Consider the following 10,707-nt stretch of genomic DNA (forward strand, 5'->3'; position numbering starts at 1 on the left):
AATACAAGGGCCACCCTTGTTCTATTCAGCGTTGGGGATTTGACGTAGGGTTTCATGTGTGCTAAGTAAACAATGTACCAAATGAGCTACAACGTCAGCCCCATTTATTCTTTATTTCTTCCTTTGCCTGGCAATTACTGCTGCCCTCCCCCCTTTCCGTTTCCAAAACAGAATCTCATGCCATACCCTAGACTGGCTTAGAACTCACTTCAAACTCATGGACACTCTCCTGCCTCAGTGTTAGTCCCATTGGGTGAGAATAAGACCACTTCCACAATTTTCTTGAGCCAAATTTGAAATAAGCTGTATTAAATACTGGCCAGGACAATGGACACTGGCCAGATCCATACCTGGAAACTCCAGAGAACTGCACAAACTTACGTTAGTCAGAGGCTTAGAAAGGCACAGCCCACACTGCTACGTACTTCCTGCCTGCAGGTGTACATCCTGATGCCTAGATACCTCCTGCCTGTGTGTGATGAAGTACACCGGTGCTGTTGGGGCAACCAAGCTTGTTTATAGAAGCGGAAAAACACAAGTCACTTGCAATCTTAAAGAATGTCAGCCCCCAACATTCCAGGAAGCTAGCAGTCCTTGGACAAGAGGCACCTACAGGTTAGAGGCCTCTGTTTTATAGATCTCTTAAGCACAGTCATTTAAACTTAAAACACAACTTTAGCAATCTCATTAGCCTCCCAAGTGTTGGCACTGCAGGAATGAGCCACCGCCCCACTGGCCTTAGTTTTTAAAGTGATTTATTTTTATATGTGTTATGGGCCTGTGTATGTGTGTGCCCTGCCCCTCTGCCCCAGTGCTAGAGTTATTTATTTATTTATAAATCCCTGTTGCTGTGCACAACTTTTATGTGGGTGCCAGGGATCTGAACGCAGGTCCTCACACTTGCCTAGAAGGCCCCTGATCAAAGGAGCATCTTACCAGTCTCTTATTTTTATTTCATTATTTATTTATATTTAGTTTTTTTTTTTTTTAAACCACTTAGGGCAAAAGCCAGGCCTAATTGTGTCTGTTATCCTGCCTTTGGGACATAGGGACAAAATGATTAGGAATTCAAGGTCATCCTTGGGTATGTAGTAAATTAGAGGCCACCCTGGGATACATATGACTGTGTCTTAAAAAAGTATTTAGGCAAAAAAAAAAAAAAAAAAAAGACAAAAAGAATAAAACAGAAAACATATATGTAAACGTGAAATTAGATGTTTTTAGCCTGTGGTAGCCTTTAGGTTTTGTTCCTAACTCACCAACAAAACAAATAGATCCACCATTTCGAAACGTAAAGTGAAACAAAGCAAAACAAAACGCTCTTGTCTGATGAACAATGAAAAAATAGGCAGGGCGCCCATTTGATTTTTGGACTGTCATTAGCCAGCCCCGGGGCAAGATCGTCTTTAATGAAGTACAGCAGCTCAGAACTGGTGTCTCTGCTTCAAATTCTCCTCCACCCCACTTTATTTCCTCTGATGCCCCATTACCCTCTGGGTGACCTTTATAATGTTAATAATGTCCATTGTAATCTGATCTCTCCTCTCCCTCCTCACTGTCATCATTTCCTTCCTTCTGCTAAGTGTACTTCAGTTGGATTCTTCCTTCAAGCCTTCCCATAAGCCCTTGCTTCTACTTGAAACTGTCCTTGCCCTTCCTCTCCCCAACTTGTCCATCAAGTCACAATGCATTATCTGCGCCATATTTTCTGGAACCCTGACATCCGGTGTCCTTTCTCAGGTTTGTGAAACATTTTCCTGAAGTACTTGTTGCAGGACATGCTGGGAGCTGGGAACACCTGGAGAACACTGTCCGTCCTCCCCCACCCCCTTGGGTGTATCCGTATGAGCAGTTTTAGGAATACAAGGGATGAAGATTCTTTAACCCTTCATCTGCCATGTTACCCCCTTCAGGACAGTATCGGCCTTTCTTTACAGATGAAAACTAAAGCTCACAGAATATGAATAGTTTCCCCAGAACCTACACAGGAACTATGGAAGACAGAGCTCTTTTGTTCATCTGCTCTATGCTGCTCACCCTAACCCCAGGAATGGTGAGAACAAACCAGCACACCAAATTCAGCTTTCTTAAACCCTAAATTAGAAAACCTCATCCTTAGCTGGGCATGGTGGTGCAAATCTGAAAGGCCAGTACTTGCGAGGCTGAGACAATCAAGGCCATTCTGGTCTACATGGTAGAATGCTGCCTGTCTTAGCGATTGTTCTGTTGCTGTGAAGACACACTATGACCGAGGCAATTCTTACAAAGGATGGTGTTTAATTGGAGGCTGGCTTACAGTTTTAGAATTATTATCATCATGGTAGAGAACATGACAGCATGACCCTGGAGCAGTAACTGACAGAGCCACACCCTGATTCACAAGCTGAAGGATAGAAAGAAACACCCTGCTTAGTGGATGTAGGCTTTCCGAAAACATCAAAGCCCACCCCTACTTCCTCCAACAAAGCCACACCTCCAAATCCTTCTAATCCTATCGAAGAGTTCCACTCAGTGGAAACCGAGCATGCAGATATATGGAGCAGCTCTTATTTAAACCACCACACTGCCTCCAAATCATTTAAAAACCAAGAGCAGAAGAGATGGCTCAGCAGATAAAGTTGCTTACCGCCAAGCCTGTCTACCTGAGTTCCACTCTGGGAACCCAGCTGACAGAAGGAGAGAACTCCACAGGATGTCCGATCTGTCTGTCTGTCTGTCTTTCGGTCTCACGCACAATGTTGATTTTTTTTAATTGTTCTATATTGCTTTTTTCTTTTGTCTTTTTGAGGCAGTGTCCATCTGTATAGTCCTAGCTGTCCTGGAACTTGCTGTGTAGACCAGGCATGTACCACCACACCTGTCTAGACATTTAACATTTTTTTTTTTGTAAAAACAATTGAAATCCTCATTTTTAGCCTAGTCTACTTATGAGTTGCAAAGAGTATGTTTAAAACTTTATGGCTCAAGTTGGAACACTTAGAAATTTTTCTTAAATGCTATTTTATCCAAGAAATGTAGCTCTTTCAAACCATTCCTGAGTAGGTTATGGTGGCCCATAACCTTTAATCCTAGCAGTTGAGAGGCGGAGGCAGGCAGATCTCTGTAAGTTTGAGGCCAGCCTCATAGCAAGATGCAGGACAACCAGGGCTACAAAGAGAGACCCTGTCTCAAAATTAACTAACTAATGAAATAATTAAAAATTATCCCTGTAATCCCCCCATTGTCTCCCTAATCTCTTCTACTCACTTCTCACAGCACTGATTCCAAACTGTTGTCAGGGACTTGAACTCTTTCTCACTAACAGCTCTAACAGTGACAGGTTGAATAGTCAGAACTCAGAACCAAGGCGCTACTCTCTCTATTTCTACCTGTTGGCACCTGTCTGCTTAATCAGAAGACTGTCATACAGTGCTGAGGTGACTGAAAGATGCTCAGGTTGTACTACGGGCTGTAGGGGACAGGTGGGAGTCATCAAGAGATAGAAATTGTCCTGAGACAAATGGGGATTTTTGAGATATGGGAGAAAGAGACATCTCTAAGGGCAAATGGGCTGTGTTCCAAAAATTCAATTTTTAAATTGACTGTTTGGAATGCAGACCACATTTCCCCTTAGCAACAATGCTATGAATAATTGCAGTTTTTTCAGAAAAGTGCACGTGAACTGGTCCAGCCCACAATGTTACAGAACTCTCTGCTAAGACATTTCAGAGTTTCTTTGAGAATATTCCTAAATCCTGCGACTCTGAATTATAAATGAGCTGTGTATATAGCTGCCACCCCGACTAAACTGTGAACTCTTTGAGGACTGGAGAATGTTGAATTATTCATTTTTGTATTCTGAATGCCTGGCATATAACCGGCAATAAATGTTGGTTGCATAATGAATGGACAAATTTAATAGGCATTTGGATGGTATTGAAAGCATCTTAGGGAATAGAGTCACATTTAGTGGGTACCTTAATATGTGTCTGGTACTGTACTAGGCCAGCCAATAAGCAAGGCGCTTTGTTGAGGTTAGACCCAGGGAGGATGAAGCTGAAGATGTAAAATAAATGGGTGCTAAGAGTGCTAAGTGTTGTTTGGATGAAAGAAATGATTGCGTATGTTGATCTGAACGGTGTCATAGGGAAACAGTCACAGGAATAAAAGTGAAAACCCTCCCCTGAGGTGCTGACCAGCTGGTCCGCAGGAGACTGACCTCTAAACAGCAGAGAACGGAGAAGGAAGCCTGGTGAGTGCGAGAGGAATCAGAAAAAGGACAGAAGCGATGGTCTGGATCAGATCCTGGTTTCATTTCATCTGATGATGGGTTCTCTATAAAGAAGTATTGTTCTGGGGCTGGGAATGTTATTCAGATGGCGTGTACTTGCCTGGCAGGCACACAGTCCTGGGTTGGATCTCCAGCACCACATAAAACTGGCAGAGTGGGGCATGCCAGTAATCTCAGCACTCAGAGGTGGGGGCGGGGAACCAGCCAGTCGACAACTGTGTGTGTGTGTGTGTGTGTAATATAAATTTTAGGATTATTTTAATATTTCAGTAAAATATATCATTTAATATAGGAGAGTGATTATGTTTATTCATTGATTGTTTTAGGTAGTAAAGAGATCTTTTTTTTTTTTTTTTTTTTTTTTTTTGTAAAGAGGTCTTAATGATATTAAAAAAGTCCATTCAATGCAAAATAAATAAATAAATAAAAGAAGTCTGGTTGGCACAGGTGTAATGGTGAAGGTGATGATGAGCTGGGGTACTGGTCAGAAGGGGGAACAAAAGTTAAGAAGTTTGAAGAAGGAACATCACTGCAATGCAAATTTTGGTGGAGGAAGAAAAACAAGAGGAGACAAAACACAACACATGTGTATGAAAATGTAAGGAATTCCGAGGCCAGCCTCATCTACAGAGCAAGTTCCAGGACAGCCAGGGCTGCAGGGTTTCCCTTATTTTGTATGCTAACTTTAAATTTCATTTTAAAAAGTGATTGTTAAAAGGCATGGATAGAGGGAGACAGGAAAGGAAAGCAGACAGCTATTTTAGAATTCCAGTAACTCCCTTGTATTGCCAGCCTGGCCTGTATTTTTTGCCCACAACTTCTACATTTAATTTACTGTGTCCAAAATGCTAAAGTGCAATCAATACATGCTTGTGTATGATATTCAGAGGGTTTCAAGTCAATCTATCCATTTGGGTTTTATTAAGTAACTTAGATTTGACATTGATGGAGATAAAGTGAGAACTGTCTTAAAAATGGTTAGTTTTATGACTGTCCCTAAGGAAAAGGCGAGTGTTTGCCCATGCCTGTACTGGCAGCTTCTCAGACATCAGATTTCTAGTAATTTGACAATGACCTAATTCCCACGATCTTCAAGCCCTATGCCAGGCAACGAGAAGGGCAAAAGCAACCAACCAACCAATCAACCAAAAAACAAAACAAAACCCTAATAGCCCACAAACAAACAAACAAACAAACAAACAAACTGAAACCCCTAGACAAGTCAATGAGAATAAAGACAGGGCACATGTGCTGGCCTTCTAACAGTTACAGCATAAAGAGGAGACGACAGGATAAAATAAAAAACTAGACATAGCGTGGAAGCTGTAATGAAAGAGGAGAGCACTTGGTAGGGATAGAGAGTGGATAGGAAAACTTAGTGCACGATAAGTGAATACAGAATAGGGAGAGCAATTGGATTTTCTCTGATCTCACTGTGCCAACTAGTTTTAAGTCATCTTGTGACAAGCTAAAAATCATCTCAGAGGACAGAACCTCAATTAAGAAAAGCACCTACAGAAGATGGAATTGTAGGTAAATGTGAAAGGCATTTTATTAATTCGTGATTGCTGGTAAAGTGCACAGCCTAGTGTGGGTGTTGCCCCCCACCCTGTCGTCCTGGGTTCTATAGGAAAGCAGTCTGAGCAAGAAAATGGGAAGCAAGCCAGGAAGCAGCATTCCTTCATGGTTTATCTGGATCAGCTCCAGCCTCTAGGTTCTTGCCCTGTGTGAGCTCTGTCCTGACTTCCTCTGCTGATGAACAGTGTTGTGGAAGCAGAAATCAAACCAACCCTTTCCTCTAAACTTGTTTTTAGTCATGGTGGTTCATCACAGCAATAGTAACCATAACTGATTTCTGGGGCTGGAGAGATGGCTCAGTGGTTAAGAGCACTGACTGCTCTCCCAGAGGTCCTGAGTTCAAATCCCAGCAACCACATGGTGCCTCACAATCTTCTGTAATGGGATCCAATGCCCTCTCTTCTGGTGTGTCTGAAGAAAGAGACAGTATATTCACATACATATAATAAAGAAATAAATCTTTAAAAAGTCATTAAAAGAAAAGAAAAACATTTCTACTTTGATATTTAGTGTGTGTAAAGTTTTCTACTTTCTCCTCTCCTCTCCTTCTTACTTTGTTAGCTGAAGATGATGTTGAACTCCTTATCTCTCTACCCCTTCTTTCCAAGTATTTGAGCTTACAAGTATGCCTTATATGTATGCACTGACATGCCTAGTTTCAATAAATAGATATTCACTGGTTATGTTGGCTTATATCTGTGACCTGAAACTTGGGAGGCACATCCTTGTACTTGTTTTCAGCTACATAATGAGGTCAATGCCAGACTGGATAGCATAGTAAGACTGTTTTGTTTTTGTTTTATAAAAGGTAATGGGGCTGGAGAGATACTCAGCTAGGAGCATGTATTTCTCTTGTACAGGACCTCGTATAGGATCTGAGTTTGGGTCCCAGCATCTACATTAGAAGTTCACAAGTGTCTGTAACTCTAGCTCCAAAGAGATTGGAGGCTAGACCTTTGGCCTCTGTGGGCACCTGTACTCACATACACACAACCACACAACCACACACACACACACACACACACACAATTAAAAACAATAAAAAAGAAATCTTAAAATATATTAGCATTTTAATTAACTTGGTTTGAAACATGTGGTTGCTATGTTGTCTAGGTTTGTCTTGAATGCCTGCCTAAAGTGATCTTTCTGCTTTCACTTTCTGAATGTTGAAACTACAAATGTGTCTGTGACACCTTGTCCAGCTGTATTAGTTATTTTTCTGTTACTGTGATTAAAAACACCATAGTCCAGGTAACCTCTGACAAAGGCTTTTATTTGGGCTAATGAAATGGTTCTAGGCTTAGAGTGGAGGCAGTAGGTAGAAGGAGCAGCAGCTCAGAGCTCACATCTTGAACTGCAATTATGAAGCAGAGAAAGCACATTGAGAATGGAGTGAGACTTTGAAACTTCAGAGCCTTTGGTTGGAGAGATGGATCAATGGTTAAGAGCACTGACTGCTCTTCCAGAGGTCCTGAGTTCAAATCCCAGCAACCACATGAGGCCTCACAACCATCTGTAATGAGATCTGATGCCCTCTTCTGGTGTGTCTGAAGACAGCTATAGTGTGCTTATATGTAATAAATAAATAAATCTTTAAAAAATAATCATTAGGAAAATCTAATATATAATGAATTATGAGCAGTAGAACTGTTGATTCGGAGGCTTTCCCTCTTTATCAACTATGATTATTGCCAGTTGACCTTAAGAAATGTTCTATCAATTTATAACCCCATCTGCAAGACTATTAGAATGGTGACCCCGAGGATCTGGAATTTGAGGTCCGCTTGGGTTACTAAATTTGATCCAGTCTTAAAAAAAGTCAACATTCCTTAGGTTGTCAGATAAAATGCAGAAAGCTGTTGAATCTCAGTTTCAGATAATCAGTAAATACTAAACAGCCAGCAATAAAAATTGTTGCTGGAGAAGATGAAATTTACTTGGATGCCAAGAGGAACCCACGGTGACAGTGTGTCTAAATTAATGTGGTATCCTGGTATAGGAAGAGGGTCTTCGAAGAAATTGAAATATGAACGTCAATGTAAATATGAATCAGAAACATCCCTATAAGCTCATGTTTTGAACATTTGTTTTCCAGATGGTCTGGCCATTTTGGGGGTCATTAAGGAATTGAAACTTAGCTGGTAGAAGCAAGTCATTCAAAGTGAATCACTGAATGTTGGACTCTGTCCATTGTTCCTGCAGCTCTGTTTCCTGGTTTATGTGGCATGAAAGTCCAGCATGGGGTGACACTGTCTTCCCCACTAAGATGAACTGAAGCCCTTTGAAACCATGAGTGAAAATATATCTTGTGTCTTTTTGGAACTGTGGTCACAGCTGTTGGGATTCTGTAAACCCCACCCCTCAGTTTCCTGGCAATAGCCAGGTATGCTCTACTCCAGCTACCTGACACTATAAAAGGGGCTGTTTGCCCCCTCCTCTCTCTCTTGTTCTTGCTCTCTTGCTTTCCCCCCTTTCCCCCTCCTCCGCTGCCTTCCCCTTCCCACATGCTCATGGCCAGCCTCTACTCCTCTATTTCTCTCTTCTCTCTGCCTCTACTATCCTCTTAACTCCCCCATGACTTGAATAAACTCTATTCTATACTATACCGTCATGTGGCTGGTCCTTTAGGGGGAAGGGATTTCCAACATTGGGTCTCCAGAGGCATCTCCTTTGCCCCCAGGCCTCACTGTACCTCCATGGGCCATATCCCCACTTCATCCTTTTCCTAACATTGGTGCCGAAACCAGGGAATGTTATCTTTTAAAAACATTGGTGCCCGGTGTGAGGAGATTAGATTTCCTCACAACCGAATATCTTTTTCTTTTCAACAGCTGTGTGAAAGTAAAAGATATGGTTTTTAGGTATTGATATTCTATTGATTCATTAAATGTGAGAACTATACCATATAGATATGATGATGAACTATACCGTATGATGCTAATGATAGAGTAGAATATACAACCTTCTGTGAAATGATTTTGTAAGTCTCAAACTATTTATTGTAAAATAAAGCATTTATTCAAAGTCAAGTCATCACTTGCAGGACATTAACCTGATTTTTTTCTAAAATGGATTTTCTAACAAAGAAATCTAGCATTCTATATTTTTTTTTGTTGGATCTGACAATACTGACACCTTTATTCCCAAACATTAGTTAAAAACATAATATATAAAAAAAAGATCTTAGGTGGACAGTCTTAACGGGCTTGCATTATATGTGATTTTCTCCGTAAATATTTAGTTTAAGCAGTTTATCTTTTATAAACACTCCATCAATTCCTTTTCAAGCAAGGCTCAAGCAAGCTAATAAAAGAAAGGGGGACAGCTCAAGTTGGCTTGCTCGTTAGTGCCATAATCTATTACCAGTTGCAATCAATTCAGAAGCTATAAAAAGAATGGGTTTAACTGACTCAGACACACCATCAATAGAATTAATCTTAATTTGGGGTGTGCAACTCTCAAACGATTTTAAAAATCAGTTACAGGGGGAAAAATGCCTGCAAATAATCCTTTACCCGGTGTGACTGCTCATTTATGCCGTCTGGATGTAAGCAGTGCTGAGTAGTTTACCCTTCAAGTTTCTCCTTTGGAGGAGAGCAACCTATGTGCTGTGGAAGAAGACCTGAGAGTCTGGAATAAAAATAGATCTGTAAAACGGTTCTATTCTAAAGTGACCTTAGAATATAGCTATCATAAAAAGAAGATGGCAGATGGAGCCTTTAAAATGAGCTAATTTTAGAATACACATCATTTCCCACGTGTGACTACTAAATACATTCTCCACAGCTTGCTGATATATAAAAATTAAGAAGTTGGATTCTTACTGGTACTGTATGTTATGTTTTACTAAAACAAAACAAAAACAAAAACAAAAACCAGAATCTGTCTTTAAATGGTAACAAAGATTGTATGTGTTTCCTTGATAACTTATGGGCCAGTCCCTAAAATTAGTATTTTGGTATCCATAAGCACACATATGTGAACGATTTGCATACGTCATAAGCTTCACTTTTGCGAACGTGTATAGCGTGTATTATGTGCAAAAAAATATCATGTCGAAGAGCAGTTTCTATTTGTGCTACCCAAAAAAGGATCTGTATTTGGAGAGCGGAGAATCATGTTCAATTAGGCTTTTATTTATATCCAAGTGTCCTCAGCCTTCTGCAAAAAAAGCAAAAGCTTTGTGTGTGCTTTTTTTTTTTTTTTTTTTAATGCAGAACGAAGGATTCAGACGCTTTCAGACTCTACAGAATCAGACCATACGTCGCGAGCTGGGTCCACGCACAAGGGCAGGCTCGCTGAGGACCTAGAGGAGTGGCTTTCAAACTTGGCGAGCGCCTAGCCCACGGCCCGCCACGCGCTAGGTTCCGGGAGGAGGGCGGCGAGGCCTGGCTGGCGGCCGTACTGGGCTGCCATCCTCCCACCGGGGCCAGCTCTGGTCCCCGAATCCCCCGCCACACAACGCGACGCGGGCAGCCCACGGGAGTGGGAAGCTTGTGTCCGATACCCAATTCACCACAACCCACAGGCCTAGGAGACGGAATTTGAGAGCACGTGGGGGAGGGGCGGAGAGAGGTCCGGCTCGCTTTGAGCATGCGCGGGGCTAGGAGCCTTAAATGGAGAGCCAGACATGCGCAGTGAGCTCAGGGTGTGCTGGCGGCGGGGCAGGGCGGGGCTGGCGTGAGCGGGCTAATGTGTTTATCCGGTTTTCTGGGTGGGCGGTCAAAGCGCACGCGTAAGGGCGAAAGGCGGTAGGGTCGAGTGGGGGGTTTGTGCATGCGCAGTAGAGCCGGCAGCCTGGGGAGGGTGTGGAAGGGGCTTTTAGAGGAGAAGCAGGGGAAAAGGGAAGCAGAGGGAAA

This window comes from Micromys minutus, assembly GCF_963924665.1.
Source record: "Micromys minutus genome assembly, chromosome: 21".
Lineage (NCBI taxonomy): Eukaryota > Metazoa > Chordata > Mammalia > Rodentia > Muridae > Micromys > Micromys minutus.